Raw genomic sequence first — 17,229 nt, forward strand, 5'->3', positions numbered from 1 at the left:
TGAGCGACGGGGACGCCGAATCGCAAAATGCGGCAAACTCCACCAAAGGCCAGGATTTCGGCTTTCATCCGCAAACACGGAAGTCTCGCGGCCGCCTGCCGACATGGCGCTGCGCACCCCCTCCCCCGCACCTCACTCGTGCGCATGGACTTGCACACCCGCAGCCCAGTCAAAAAAAAAAAAAGAAACACACAGTTAAGGCCATCAGTAAGTACTGACCTTTGCTGTGTGTGACATACTGTAGACACTAACAGCTAGGAGGAAGAATTTCAGTAGGGGTCATGGTGAACCCCTTTGCGCTCGGGTTTGAGCCCCAGCTGTCCTCATACTCCAACACTGACCACTGCTTCATCTCAGACTGCATTTCCATGCATTTTGTGACACTTTGCATCTTTGTGGGCAGCAAGTGGGAGAGTGGTTAGAGCTGCTGCCTTGGGCTTAAAGCACCTGGGTTTGATCATCGATCAAAGTACTTGCCCTGGAATGATAGAGGAAATTTACCCTGCTGTATAAATGGATGAAGGGGTACTTGTCACGCCCACAACTCAACCAACAGCACCTGACTAACTGCTCACCCTTTAAAAGACCCTCCTCAGCTCCCATACCTTTGCGGAATCTCGTCAGAGACAACCGCCCTCCCTCGTGACGTCCAGTGCACACTCAACACTCGTTCTTCGTTCTCGTATTCCGGTTTTTGTCCCTTCGCTTTGTTTCCCGACCACGTCCATGGATCTTCGTTCAAACGCCCGACCGCCGACCGACCGACCTTTCGCTTCGTCCCCTGACCTCGTCCATGGATCCTTGCTCCGTCTCCGATCGACCGACCATCGGCCCGTCCCCGACTCCGAGAACTTGCCTTATCCCCTAAATCCAGATGAACGACTCCGCGCTTGAGTCCAGCTCAGGAGATGCGGAGTTTGCATGTTCTCCGTTTACTTAATTTGTACTTTTAACAGTGTTTGTGTTGTCTGTTCACCTTGTCGCAAGTCTTTTTTCTATGTGTTTATGTAGTGTCTATATGTCTCTTTATCAGCTGCGGTATGCAACTGAATTTCCCCTCGGGGATCAATAAAGTATTTATCTTATCTATTTTATCTATCCCTCAATAAATTGGTAAAAAAAAAAAAAAGACCCCGGCTCAACACCGTAAGTCACTTCGGAGAACCGCATCGGCTGAATAAATAAATGCAATGTAAATATGTAGCCGGGATATACATTTTTTACCCTTAATAACACTTAATTACGCTTATTTATCCAATTAATGATTACGTAACCCGTCCTAGCCCTGAAGAATCGATTAGTTCTATCATTTTATTAGTGCAAACACATCTGAGCATTTATTTAAATATTTTGGCTTGTAACTGTTAATAGGTGCGATGCGTAGATAAGTATTTTGCACTCCAGTTAGGCCTAAATAATTAAAAGGCTGGGAGAAGAGCCCAGCAGGCACACGGAGTCCCCGGGACGCGTGTTTGAAACACGCAGTTTGGAGGACAGCGTGTTTCGGCATTACAAACACGCCTCCGCAGCATTCTCACATCAAAGCCTGCTCATTCAGCGCTGTCGTGTGAGAGGAGACCGCAGGAGACATTATGTATGCCTGCAAACAGGAAGTCAAGGTCAATCAGCCGCACTTCTTACGCTGATGGCGGTACTTATCCCCGAGATGCCCGCCTTCAGCAGACAATGCGTTTGGTTCAGGAGAGGCCAGACGTGCAGAGATGGCATTTATTATTCAGGAAGCGTTTCGTAAAGTGGCACCCAAATGGTCCGGGGAGGAGACGAGATCCGAAAGGGCACCCGCCGCGCGACGCCGACCCGCCGAACGGAACGAAGAAGAGGGCCTTAAGCTGCAGCCTGCGCGGGTCCGAGAGGTCGAGGGAAGTTCACGTTCGCGTCGGCACGAAAGCTTTAAGCGGAGTGCGGCACGGGCTCAGCCGATGGAGAACGAGGGCTGCGTGTGAAAAATGAATGAGGAGAAATGCTGGTTGGGTACCCCTGGGATGAAGCCGCCGCCGCTGCCGTTTGAACGCCCGAGCGCATTTCCTGCCGATACAACCGTGCCTGGCTCTTTGGAAATGTGAGAAAAGACAGGGATAAAATGCTCCCCTTTTCAGGAAAATCTCAGCCCGTCTACAAGCCCACGCTTCCAGTAACACGCAGCCAGCGGATCTCCAACTTACAAACATTCGAGCAGCAAACTTTTCGCCAATACAAACTTTTTTGAGAAGAATTTAGTCTTTCTGACCAGTTCAAACTGTGCACACCGATGCATCAACACACAGCGATCGCTAATAGCAAGAGCTCCTTTAAGCTCCTTTAAGTTTGTCAAAAGACAGGAGAAAGTGGAAAAAAGCAAAAAGAAGGTGAACGGGTTGTAAATCATTTTTTCTACACCTACCATCTCTGAGCTCATCGGTGAAGTGCCGCCTCTCAGTCACCCTCCACCTCCATGTAATAACTCTGGCTCCGGGTTGATGCGCAGTTGCTGTTCACGCGTCGAGGTAAATGACGCACAGCATTGTTTTTTAAATTCCTTATAATTGTTTATCATTATTCCACTCGTACTGGATATTAGTGAAAATAGTGCGATAAAAGATGTGTGGGGTGCGCTGTGGTCTGTGAGCACCAACACCCTGGTATAGCTCCGCACCAGGATTCTTCGTTGGCTTTCCTACTTACTCTGTGCCGTAAATACTCCTGCCAGGGGACTCAGAACCCCCAGGTGTGTGGACGAGGTGTCCCAGCTCAACAGAGGTTGGGGGGATCTGCCTCCTCGCTGTCTGCCATCTACTCAGTGGGAGGGAGAGACGGTCCACAATGTCATTTTACACCCGTGCAAAAACCCTCCTCCGTTGACTCCCACCCTACGGAGTTGTTCGGGTTGTTGAAATTTACATTAAACCATTTAGAAGATGCCTTTCTCCAAAGTGACACACAACTCAGTAAACAAAAGTACATCAGCAACAAAATAAGACATACGGATGCAGACGCTCAGTTCTCGCAGTCGAGCCACTTAGTATAAAACCATAACCGAAACCATCGTTTTTACTGGCACATGTTAACAAACCGCTAAAAAAACAAATACTGCTGGAAAGGTTAAACAGCAGTGGCTTCCCAAAAGCTAACAGATTTTCCTTCTTTTTCATTTATAGTCTGCATTTTGCTCTTTGACTGGATACCAAGGTAAATGTTTCAAAAAGGTGTGATGACATTGATATTAATAGTTCTCTGCGACCTTTACTTCAACACACTATATTTATTTGGTTTTCTGTGAATATTATTCCCCCTTAAATCATATTAAACATTGTTATTTTATAGGGCAAGAACCTTGATCAACAGAACTACAGCAGGACCACAATTCAAACACAGGCCCATCAATTGGGACTCAGCAGTGCTAACCACTACACTACCTGCTGCCATGGCTGATAGTTAATAGTGATGTTGAAGAACTTGAGCAGGATTTTACCTTCCTTGGTTCCATATACAACACAGTTCACAGCACGTTTCTATTTGCAACTTGGTCACTTGGAAAAGGCCTTGAATCAAACCATCCACTCTTCTCCTCAAAAGGACTGCATGCATCTACCTGGATATGACGGTTGAAATTTGCATGGCAGGTGACAGTGGGTGGGGTCTAGATGAAGAACTGAAAAATTCAATGTGGAGAATGATCGATGGCAATGGTGATTATATGAAGCAAATGAGATATGGGAATGGTGTTTGGAAAATGCAACACATTTAAAATCCTTTTCATATGATCTCCTTCTTCAATAATGCAACTTTCTTGAATAATGTAAAATTGGACTTCTATTAAAAAAGAATTAGTCCTCTCTCATAAATGCTTACATATAGTCACACTTCCATTTTCCTAAAGGACTAAAGAGTTTTAAAGAAATTAGCAAAAAAAACAGGATGGCCAAGTGGTTAAGGTGTTGGCAATAAGATCCAATGGATGTGTGCCCATGTGGGTTCAAACCCCACTCCTGGTAACCACTTCAGTTACTGAATTTCTTCCAGGATCAATACAGTAATTATGCATATGTGTGTATATATACATAGAGGTGGTCCTTGACTTACAATGGGGTTACATTCCACAAAACCCATCATAAGTCAAAAATGCATTTAATACACTTAACCTACTGCACATCATAGCCTAGCATGCGTGCGATGGCCATTATGGGCTTGCCGCCTTCACACTAAGCAATTATCTTGAGTTTCTCCTCAAGAGTAATTTCCCTCCTCTTCTTCTTCCCTCCAGTAGCAGGAGACACAGATGGGCGTTACCGTGACATTATGGAGGCACAAAACAAAACCGCGTGGTAGACTGGCAGATGCCAGTTTGCTGTCGCTGCCGCTGCCCAGCCTCACAGGAGAGTATCGTACCACGTATCGCTCGCCTGAGAAGAAACAGAAATTCAAAATTCGAAGTACGGTTTCTACCGAATGTCTATCGGCAGCTCACCATCGTAAAGTCGAAAAATCGTAAGTTGAGGGGCATCTATATATATATACACACACACACACACACACACTTTATATCAAATATGATTGCTATTATTTTTCGTAGCATGGCTTTCCGCTTACTAGCATGGAGGAGGAAAGCAGCAGAAGAGGCAGGAAGTGTAGCATGGACATGTTCACCGTGTTATCTCACCTCCTCATGTTTACCTCGGGGACCTTCAACTAGCAGTAATTGGCTTTCTCCCACTGTGAGGCCCGTACTGGCGGCAGAAGTTCGCTCTTCTCGTCTGCTTGCGCTCTGATAAAACTATTAAACACTTCAGCAAATAACCCCCCCCACCACAAAAAAAAAAAAAAAAACAAAAAAAAACAAAAAAAAAAGCTGCCCGTTTTCGCATGTGTACTGTAAATCGTTTGAGGGTGCGCCGATCCTCAGCGAGTTACGCTCATTCGATGGTTTAACAGGAACAAAATTGTATCGCTTCGCCATGATTCTCCGTCATAAATCATGTCCGCGTCCGCCTTGATACGGACTGGGTTTAGGCGACGTCTGGACGGGCGGCGGGAGGTGAGAGGCAATCACGAGCAAAGCCTTGGAGATTTGAAACTAAGGATTGCCTGACCGGATGGAAAAGCCATTATCTAACACTGACCCCGCGGTCGTGCCAACCCGCAAAATTAAAAATGGAGAACACATCAATCCTCTCGTGTGATCGTGAGGCCACGAGCATGAGGAACACAGATTTCGACCAATGAAGGGTAATAATGAAGTAAGGTGCGACGTCGTGTTGTAAATACGAAGTTAATGCCTTTGGTGACGGACTCTTCTAAACCGAGGTGTACATTTCACTCCTGCAGTCCTTTGCAAGGGATCTCCCGGAACCCCCCATGGCTCGCCATTCAGGTCGCGCCTCCATATTCAGGGTCGTGGTGGGTGCGGACAGGTAACTCCAAGGGATGCGGCGACCGGCCCGATTAATCATTCGTGCCGACTCGGCGTCTTCGCCCCGGCGACGGCGACCCGCGTCCGCGACGCCACAGCTGTCAGAGAGCGGATACGGGGCATCGCGCCTGGTCAACGGGGAGCCACCGTGAGTCCGCGAAGATCCCGCGGCGAGGCGGCGTCTCGCAGCGGGTCCCGGGCACGCTACGGCCTCAACGAATTCGTCCCATTAGGGGCGAGAGAGCACAAAGGCACGTCAAGGCCAGCGGGGAACGCGGCGCTGCCCATTATCGCAGAGGCCGGTCCGGCCTGGCCCAATTACGGCGGGATGACGCCTGACATCAACAGCCCATTACAGTGCTGGCAATTTACTGCCAGGACCCATCAATGTGGAGGCCATTACGGTAATACACCATTACCAACAGTGCATTCCAATGAGATCAGAGGAGCAAACCTCCCTATTTTAAAATGAAAGCTTCTTTCTGAGCCTTTAATACCGATCCCATAAAGCAGACCTTGTCCCTGGTAAAATGGAAGGCACCCTCACCTACTTAATAAATAAATATTCATTCAATTAGCTAATGCAAACTGTCCTTTGGTGCACCGTATAAAAATACTGCACTCCGAGTGTATGTACCACATTAATCACTGGGTGTGTACGATTGCACAAACACACAAACTCGCTGTGTCCCGGCGATGCTGAAAGCCTGTGTTAGCCAAATTAAATGTAAAGTTACCGTTCTCCCAAGCAGAGGAACAGTATGCGTGTCATCCGACACAGTGGCGGGTGTTGCTTCTGTAATACCTGTAATTTCTATACGATCAAACTGTAGCTGATAACGTATCGAGGAGCAAATTTGCTTTGAACTTTTACCGTAGCGTTACCCTGGGTGGTGCGGTAGGCTTGGCCGGGTCCTGCTCTCTTGTGGGTCTGGGTTTCGAGTTCCGCTTGGGGTGCCTCGCAATGGACTGGCGTTCCGCCCGGGGTGTCCGCCCACCCCATCCAGCCTTATACCCTGTGTTTCCGGGTTAGGCTCCAGCTCGCCGCAACCCCACTTGGCCCAAGAAGCTTCAGTCAGTGTGTGTGTCTGTGTGTATATATATAGTTAATGCTCAGTTTTTAATTTCAGCTTTGCAGACAGCCTGGTTTAGAAAAAGGAAACATTTTAAAACTAAGAAAATTAAAGGTAACGGAACTGGCTCTCTTTACCATTGTAACCAGATAATTACATACAGTACTGGATTTCCCACTAGGCACTATAGGCACAGTGCCTAAGGCCCATGAAATTTTTAGGGGATATGAAGGAGGGAAAAATAAAAAGGAAAAAGGGGGAGCTTGTGAGACAGAAATTTTCTTCAAAATTTCAAATTACATTTTCAGAATTTCTAGGCATCTCCTAAGAAAGATTCTTTCTTTGGCTTCTCCATCGATCACCTGCTCTTGCATTAGAACAGTTCGAAGGGAATCATGTCAGTCAATCTAATTCAGTTGGCCTTTACTCCTCTTTTTGCACATTTTGAAGCGAAAGCGGCTAGAGCCCACAAACATCAAAGTCCGCCTTTTTGACTTAACGAAAAAGATGGACTGGTTGCAGAAATAAGTAGTTATGATCTGCACGCTGTTATAGATAAAGTTTTCGTTGCCTGTCAATAAAAAATTTAATCAAATTTATAAGCGGTTCATGCTGACAATAGGTGGCACAATTTCTATGCGATTCCCTGTCCCCACCCATCACATGAAGCAGCCTGTGTGTTGCCATCCCAGAGTGTTTACACATTGTTTGTTAGTGGACTGTCTTCATAGCTGCTGGAAGCACTGCGCCGCGTTCAGCCCGATCGCCTCCCCCTCCGGCTCCCGGCTCCCGGCTCCCAAGGCCCAACCGGAGCTCGGGCACACAGATAAACACGTGCTAGGCTCCTTGCTGAACACAAGCATTATTCTTTGGGGAAAGTGCAAATCCTGGAGTCTTATTCCCCACCTAAATCGTCTTAGCGGCAAGCTGGTTTAAGTATGCTTTCTGGAAGGCCGCTTTTGGGAAAGAAAAAAAAATCTACATAACATTTTGCCCGAGAGCGAGCAGACGTGAAGGGAAAAATCCTCATTGCGGACTTATAGAGCGAGGACTTTGCACGATATGGTCAAGAAGGCAGGGGAAACCATGGCGCTCATCCTCAGCACCGCAATACGCAGGGTGACGGCACAAAGTGCACTTACAGCAATTCGGGAGCTAACAATGCAACAGTAAAACATGCTAAAGATCGCTTAGGTTTCACAAACATGGCGTATATTTTGCGTACGCCTCACTCGAGACAACTATACCCCAGCAACCCATTCCTACTCACGGCAGGTGTGCGGAAATGAGCGCACATCCCCGAACAAGAGGTTTTAGAACGAGCTGCCCGCAATCTTAAATCCATGCATTAAAACCGATTTGAATAATTATTTCATTAAACTGTCAGCAATAAATCCATGGTGGTAAAAAGTGAACTGCTTCTGCATTGGTGACAATTCAAATGATGCACAAAAAAAAAGAAAAAGAAAAAAAAAAAAAAAAAAATCCTCCTATTTTACCACCACAAGATTATTCCCTGACGGTTTTTTAAAAAAAGGAAAAGGAAATAAATATTCATAATGCAAGGGGATCACAATCACATTTCTCCCGCGTACGTGATAAGCACGTATTCACTTGTGCATATTGATTTCTTAAGCGTTACACATTAATATTGCTTTGTGTGCATCAATCCCTTTCCGAGAGCCGTAACGGCGGCTTATCAGACTCTCCGAGCCCTCTGCAGAAATCCAATCCTTCGCAGAGAGGGGGAGCCCCCGTAAACCGCTGTAAACTGTACTGGAACAACACAACGGCGCATGGCACGTGGAACGCGCGCAGACACACACACACACACACACACACACGCACACCGCGGTCTAAAGGATGTTTCCAGCTGCTGCGAACGAACGACTCCAGAGGGGACTTTGGAGCATGCGACTCGGCTCAGACAGGCCACGGATGGCGTGCAGTAAGGCTCCCCTGAGCTAAGCCAACCTCTGCTCCCTAACCCCTGCCGCTCCGACACACGTACATACACCTCGGAAGATTTCCAGTGAACCTGCCAGCAAGAAAGGAGTGGCTGCGATCGCGATCCGTGGGAATGGAACTGTCACGTTGCTTCGGCAGTTCCAGACGGCCATCGCTCGGTGAACGAAGGGCCAGAGCGGTTTCGTTTCGTCTTCTCCGACCGTGAACCAAACACCAGTCCCAACACCGTTAAAGCTCATCATCCTCATTATTTCGCTTTGTCCAAAGCACCTTACAGGAATAGATTATTACAAGGTTAAAGACGCAGGTTGGTAGTTTGAGAGATTCTTGGTTAAGCTTGGCTTTCGGAGGATGGAGACTGCTTGTGCCGGGAAAACACCGGGACTCAAGAGAGGAATTCAGTAGGGAGGTGAAGAAACAGCGCTGGGTGACGGACTGAACCGGACCCTATCCCTTCCCCATCGGGACAAGTGGTGGGTTTGTGTCTTTGTAACAGGTCTAACAAGGCAGCAGGTGGAACAGTGGTCAGAGCAGCCACCTTCCACTTGAAGGAACCACATTTGAATCCCACCTCCTGCTGTAGTACCATTGATCAAGGTACTTAGCCTAAACTAATACTATAAAAATACCCTGCTGCATAAATGGATAAACCAGCGAAAGCAGCTCAGCGCTGCAAGTCGCTTTGGAGAAAAACATCGGTTCGACACAAGCGCCTAAGAGTCAAATACAGAACGAGAAGGTGGTGAGGAATTTTCCGGAAGAGCGCCGACATATGGCTGCGCACCTGTTCCGCACCTTTACAACACAAGAAGAACCAAAGGGAAGGACCGGCTGGATCTGACACTAGACTGTTTATTTGTGGACCAGCAGCTGCTGCTTCCATCTCTCCATGAATGAGCAGAGACAGCAGGCAGAATGTATCTCGAGGCTGCGAAAGCGGACCATACGGCCTGCAGGTTCCAGGTGCTAATCGGCCTCCCAGTCAGGCTCTGCCTTTCCTGAAGCAGCTGGCTTCATGCCACCCCGTGCCAACATGTGCCAAAAGGGCTGTAGCGCATCTGTCTGGCAGCCGGGATTCTGAGAAAGGTCGTCCACGGCAACGCGACCTGTTAGACGCGTGAAAACAAAGTCGATCGAGCGCCGGGCTGCTATCGAGAGTTTCGCTTTCTCTGCGGAGAAATGAGAAATAAATAATATGGAAATCACACACACGCACACTGAAACCGCTTGTCCTGAGCAGGGCCGCGGCAAGTCGGAGCCTAACCCAGCAACGCAGGGCACGAGGCCGGAGGGGGAGGGGACACACCCAGGACGGGACGCCAGTCCATTGCAAGGCACTCCAAACGGGACTTGAACCCCAGATCCACCAGAGAGCAGGCACAGGCCAAACCCGCTGCACCACCGCACCCCCAATGTAGAAACACATTAAATAATAACAAAAAGAAGCAGTAAACGCAGTTGGTTCTCAACATCCGCCAACGTAACGCTTGTGCTTTGGCTTCTTCCTCGTTCAGTCTCGCCGACGGGGTTTTGGAATGGAGCAGCAGAGCAGACGAGCTTGACTACGATCGTGAGACGAATCTCGCCGGCGGGTGCGTCTTCCATTGGCCGAGACCCCGCTACCGTACGCACCATAAAGCAAAGTACACGATACGTCGGTTTGAGGGAGGATTCGATTACACGCAAATTTGGTCCCTGCACCGACACCTACTGTATTCTGCAGGAAATTCAGCTTATAACTGGCTTGCTAGACTTTACTCTTTTTTTTCGGCAACACCAGGGCACCGTGACGTACTAGAGGCCAACCAGAAATGCCTACAACCGCTTGTCCGGAGCAGGGTCGCGGCAAGCCGGAGCCCGCCCGGCAACGCAGGGTACAAGGTCGAAGGGACGCACCCCGGACGGGATGCCAGTCCGCCGCAAGACACCCCAAGAAGGGCTCGAACCCCAGACCCGCTGAGCCACCACATCCTCCTTACTAGAGCCCAAGGCTGGTCAAATTTACCAAGAGAGACAAATTTGCGTATATATGTCACAGTCATAGACAAACAGCGATGGGGTAGTTGGTAGCGTAGCGGCGAGAGCTGCTGTCGTTGGAGCCAGTTGTCACAAGTTCAAACTGCTGTAGTACCCTTGAGTAAGGTACTGACCCTAAAGTGCTCCAGTAAAATTACCCAGCTGTGTAAATGGCTGAAAAATTGTAAGTAGCTTAAGGCTGTATGTCGCTTCGGACGAAAGTGTCAGATAAATACGTCAACGTAAGGCAACGACAGAGTAACACTGGAAAGAACTGCAAGAATAAATGAAGAACAGCAAATGACAAAAGACTCCTCAGACGTCATCAACTGTCTCTTATCCAAAACCCGATTTCAATTTTATCCGACAGAAGAGAAACCATCGCTGCGATCTCCATATATAAAGAGAAACAGGCAAAAACAAACAAAAATGTAAAAACAAACTGCCGCAGCACTATAATGGAAAGATTTCAGTGGAATTACAAGATATTTATATTTTTTAGCATATTATATACATATATACACACACACACACACACACACACATATATATATATACACACACACACACACACACACACACATATATATATATACACACACACACACACACACACACACACACACACACACACGTATATAATATGCTAAATATATATGTGTATATATACATACACACATAAATATAGAACATTTCCACATATTAAGGTAGGGTTACATTTTATCATGTTATGCTAGATACATTTATTCGTGCTGTATTATTTCGGTCTTATCTTTGGGTTTGAGTCAGTCTTATTTCAGTAAATAAATAAAAACATGGGGCAGCACAGTGGGGTAGCGAGTAGCGCCTGGGTGGTGCGAGAGGACGCAGGACGCGGGTTCGTTTCCCACTCAGTCTTTGGGGATGTTCTGCATGTTCTCCCCCTGTCTGTGTGAGATTCCTCCGGATGCTCTGGTTTCCTCCCACAGTCCAAAGACATGCTGTTCACACAATGGTGTGTGAGTGACTAAGTGAGAGAGAGAGAGAGAGTGTGTGTTCCACTGATGTATGGATGAGTGACCCAGTGTAAGTAGTGTATCTAGCAGGGTAAAAGTCACCCTGGTGAATAAAGTGTGTGGGCTCATAACACTGCATGGAGTTCATTGAAAGTCGCTTTGGAGAAAAGCATCTGCTAAATAAATAAATAGATAAATGTAAAACAGTTATAATTGTACTGATATATCAACAAGTGAAGGGTTCGGCACACAAGTGTCCTAGGCTGGGTGCGCTCGGCTACACAAAGCGAGCGGGCTTTTTGATGACGAGCTTTGTTTGACTCGCAAACGCAGCCGAACGGCGTACAAAGCGCTCGGAACCCGCGCCGTCTGCCACTGCCGACGCGCGCAAACAAGTCCTTCCGCGCGAAATTGATCCGTCCTGATCTTCCGGCTTTCCGCGCGCGAGGAACAAAAACAGGCTCGCGCCAATTACGGCGCATCGCGGAAAACGGGGCGGGGGCGCAGACTCGCGAGTGCTAATGTGCCGTACGTACTCGGGTGGGGGCTGGGGGGGGTGCATGTTTTATTGCCGCCGATGATGCGGCCCTGACGTTCGCGACTCCCCGCTTTTACGGCGTTCAAAGTCTCAGGCGTTACCTGCTCGCGGCCTTCCGGCAGCGCGGGGCTGTGCCGTGAACAGCGCTCCAGCGACGCACCTTTCGATCGCCCCGCACCGCCGCCGCCGCCGTCATTAGGGCTCATTAGGCTCATTAATTTCACTGAAGGCGGCCGTGTGTTGCGGGCGCACGTGAATTATTAATGGGCGCCTGCTGGAACGCGCGCGAGAGCGCCTCGCGCTATGTAGGGCACTTCCTCGCGCTCGCTGGCGTTGCAGGAAGGAGGGACGCGACTGGAGGGGGGCTTCTTATTATAGTGTGATGGGGCTGCCAGACTACAGAGGCAAAGTGACACGCTGCTCAGTATGCAGGCAGAGGCTGTAATAGCGGAAATGAGGGCCATTACTGCGGCGCACGCAGAGATGCTCCCTACCCGAGGTGGAAGGCTGGGTCCATAAAACCGCTTAAGGTTAAAAAAATTCACATGTGGAAGGAGCCCTTCCGGCCCGACCGCGCTCGCTCCACGCTCGGTATTCCCTGCGACTCTGAGGCTTGGACAAGGCGCAGAAATGAACAAAAAAAAAAAAAATACATATCTGCCCTTGCACCCTAACAGTAATCACTGTGTCTGAAGTCGAGATTTTTACTCATTTAAAAATTCCTTTTTTTTAAAATTTTTCTCCATATATTGCAGAGAAACTGCATTTTCCTTCCGGTCGCGGAGCGACTCCGTTTCTTTTTTGATCTATTATTCATTGACATGGTCATAAGGAGTACTTATAAAGATTTATACAGATAAAATGTGCGATGGTATCGTCGTGAAACAGGGTATTCTATTATGGGACGCAATTAAACAATAAAAATTGTTTAAACATCAAGCACAGCCGTACAAGAAAAGGAATGGGGATTAACTGAGATAATATTTAAGGGTTGCTGATCAATGCATCTGTGACTTATTAATCTTCATTCGATCCTGCAGGCATGATGGGAATTACAAAAAGGATTGAAGATGTCATCTAGATGACAGCGTGAAGGGGGTGCGCGTCTGCTAGCGCCCGAGCCGAGAGAGGAGGCAGGAAATGGGAAGCGGAGACAGGCTGGGACACGCTACGGCACGGCGTGAGCGCGGGCCCTGTCGGGGTGACGCGGCAGACGAGGACAGCGGATGGGGTCCGGGGAGTCCGCGATCGGTCGACCTTGCCTGACCCGAAGGAAGGAGGACGGGCTCGGGGGGGCGTCGCGGGTACGGCTCGCTGCCCGCTGTCCCAGGTCGGCGTGCCATCACCGTGACCCGTGAAACTGTCCGGACGTGCGTGTCCGTGTGCGAGTGTGCGAGGAAAGTAGGTCAAGTCTTTGCACACATCGCTCTGTCTATCGAACCGTGTGGCTCAGAGTGAGGGAGCCGACCAGGGTCCGGGGTGCAGAGGGTGCCACCAAAGTGAGCCGGACCCTCGGTCCTCACAGCTACCATATACGCCGAACAAGTGATGCATCTCACCCCTGCCTTGTAAACTTAACTTTTTAAGAGAGACATTTAAAACTCTTCATTAAATCTGCGTACGGGCGAATTTTGGGAACGTACGTACTTTCACGTAATGCAAATAAGTTTCTTCTTCCTGAAAATAACCCAAACCCCGGCTCCTTCTCGCAATTTACAAGAATGTAAGTCATTTTACGGCGTTGTGGGTGTGCGCTTTATTACGGCATTCGTTCCCGTCTTCTCAGAAACGTGGCGCGCCGCGGAGAGGAAGGCGTACAGGTAGTGTTTTCGGTGCCCGCGGGCTGCGTCCTGCCATTGCCCCTGAGCAGCGCGGCATTGATCTCGCACAAACGCGCCCCGTCACTTCTCGTTGCCGTCTCACTTGTGATGCATTTGCTTTTCATTATTTTCTCACACATTACCCTTTAGGGTTGCAGAAAAAAAAAGTTTCTGAATGTTCAGAATATATATTCCTTTGGAAGGAAAAGCAACGGGAAAAAAAGGGGGGGGGGAGGGAAAAACCCCATCAAACTTTGGAGGTGAATAATAAGCCTGCTGTAACAGGTACGGTGTTTCGGCAAGATTAAAAGTTTCGGTATCGCATAACCGCGGTGAAAACGTAGCCCTCGTTGGGTTCGTTATCGGGAGTGTCGCGCGTGCACACAAAGACACACGGCGTGTAAAAATAAAAAATAAATTAAAGAACGCACGAGCCATGCAGAGGCGTGCCGAGCGTCGCCGATCCAAACGCGTCCGCTGCAAGGCCGGGCGCTCAGAGGGCATGAATGCAATATCCTTGCGGAGGACAAGAAAAATGTTAGCAATTACAATCTTTAAAAAACAATCATCCGCCATATGAGCTGCACGGAGAACACTGTAAGCAATATCAAACTCCCACTGGTGTTTATTTTTGTAGCAGAAGAAACACAAGGTCACCAGGGGAAATAAGAAGATATCTCCCTTCACGGCGCTTCAATAACGCAAGAGGGAAAGTGTGGGTTTCTTTGTTTCCGTCGGCACGCAGACACACACGCACCCATTAGTGTGCAGCTTAGTGATTCCTAGCCTGGATTTCGCACTAAACCCAAGAACGGCGACCCCCAGGATGCCCGGCCTTAGCCTTAATTAATTTGCCTTTGGACCGGATGCAAGATGGATCACATCATCAAATTTGACAGTTCAGAAAAGTTGAAAAGACGGAATAAACAGAAAACAAAACGGCGGATCACGCTCAAATGTACTGGTTTGTGTTTGATATCCGGGTTCGCTGAAGTTAAAGCACTTTATCGTGTGAAAAAATTACGCTAAATAAGCTGCTTATGACATACTAGTCCGGGTCTGTGGGGTTTTCCGCTGCTGTAAAGAGTTATCTGTGTTTACAGAGGGCTAACTTCAAAGGCATCGCACTGTATTCCACTATGAAGCTATAACTCCATTTTTTCCACCATTAAGCGAACAGCCGGAAAAATTTCTCGAATATGATGCGGCAGAGTGGTTTGAACTGCCACCTTGAACATGAGGAAAGCTGGATTAAATTCCACCTCTTGAAATGATATCCTTAACCAAATATATGAGTAAAACAATCGAAACAATGTTGCTTAATATGAGCGAAATATGTATATATGCAGGTAAAGCACAATCAAGGGTAACACATTTGACTGGACATGCGAGCTTTGAATAAAGGGGTGCTAAAAATATGGGATCTTTCACTTAATTTAAAAAATAAACAAACAAAGGGGTAATGCACCAATCAACGCAACGGGACCTCTGCGACCAATCGGAATATTGGTCACGCCTCCATGACCCAGTGACCGACAGCTGAAAATGTTTACCTGTCCAGGTGAATGAAGAGAAGGAATGCTCTGTAAACCGTGCGATCCAACAAGCCCCACAAGGCCACAGATTGTTTAGTGTTATGAAATAACCAGTTGTTGTCTTTGCCTAAAGCACCTTACAATACAATTATTTACCCATCCACACAGCAAGGTATTTTTTTTACGGTATCAATGTAGGGAAAGCACTTTTTATCATGAATACTGCAGCCTACCTTCACCTGCAAAATGATGGCTCTAACCAGTACGCCACCTGCTGATTCACTTCTGAACATATATTTCTAACCATTTTTGAGGCTCGCAGGCAGCTATGCAGCTCCCGACCTATCAGGGAATACAACTGTGGGGTGTGGTTGTTTACCATGGTGTCGACTGCGCTACCAGAAGACCAACCCCCACAAGGATGCATGCCAGCAAGCAAAGGTTTGTGCCCATGTGTGTAGACATCATGCTCCTCACCGTTTACACCCAAAGGGCGGTTTGGAGTTGGTGTTCCCATGGGGACAGCGCTTTCTTCTTGGTCAAACCCTTCTCACTCAACACCAGTACCCAGCCCCTGCAGGGCACATGCTATCACCTCCCGGCCCCCCGAGATGCCTTTTTGATGTTTTATTTCATGTTGATTTTTGTGTGCGTCTGTCTACCCCGATTCTCCCGAGCTAATTTTCATTTCAAGGGATCCGCATATTTCCGAGTTCAAATGAATACTTCTTGTAGGTAATAATCACCTGAGTTCCCCGAAGGTTGTGCTCTGGCTCAGAAAACATGAATAAATTATTAAATTAAATCTAATTTCACTTATTTCATTTTCATTTATTTCACCACCAACTGAATCCAATTCCTTCTTTGCCCTTAAAGGGAGAGGAATGCTATGACCTGAGGTTTTTTATTACTATTTAAAAGTTGCAGGCGGAAAAGGAGCAGCGTATGTTTAATGCACACAGAAAATAACAAAAGAGCAGCTGTCATTAGAGAATTCTGCAAGGGGTGGGAAAAAACCAAAAAAAAAAAAACACAAAAGTTTATGTAAAGCCCTCCAGCGAAACATCCGGGTTAGACACAAAGTCCTTCCACTGCCTTCAAACGTTAGACACAATGTGCGCCCCAACCTGAGCATTGAGAAGTGTCTGCAACCCGCTGACACACACAGATTACTCGGTAAATGGCGACGGGAAAAATGACATGTATGGATTTCGAACTTCGCTTCACCCAGGATGGCTTAGTGACATGTTGGATGAATTAACTCACTGGAATATGAGGAATATATGAGGAAATAGAGTGAATGCTGTGCTGAATTTTTAAATAAACAAAAAATTTAAATAAAAAAAAAAAACGTCTGACCTTTGGGGCGACTTGTGATGCACCATAAGGAGCGACAGGCATGACACTTGACCTGTAGTCACACTTGTTTACGAGGGTTTAACTGGCGCTTGGGTTGGCCAAAAACCGGAAAAGACAAACCTGCTGAGACACTAAGTACGGTGCGTGCTTTGTCATGTAGCTCCCCGTCAAACCCAAGCCATAAGATTTTCTGAGACTGTGACTGAAACCGGCTCGAAATGCAGTTGGCAGTATTGGAGGGGTAGGTGGTGATGTGGCAAGGTCACGCGACCTGGTGACACAGCCGTGGGCTGGCAGGATCTCGGGGACGAGGAAAGGTCAGGCGGCTCTCCGCCTAGTGTTGGAGCAACAGACAATTAGGTGGAGTTGAAATCGCAGCTCCCCCGATTCCAGCCGCTGAATGGCACCTTCTGTTTCTCACAGGTCAGAAAAACAAAAAAAATTATTCTTCATGGAATGGAAGCTTTCGGTGTTCACAGCAGCTGCGGAAAACCAAGTTCTGTTCCTGTTTAAATGAT

Source organism: Scleropages formosus, chromosome 15 (genome assembly GCF_900964775.1).
Source record: "Scleropages formosus chromosome 15, fSclFor1.1, whole genome shotgun sequence".
NCBI classification, from domain to species: Eukaryota; Metazoa; Chordata; class Actinopteri; order Osteoglossiformes; family Osteoglossidae; genus Scleropages; species Scleropages formosus.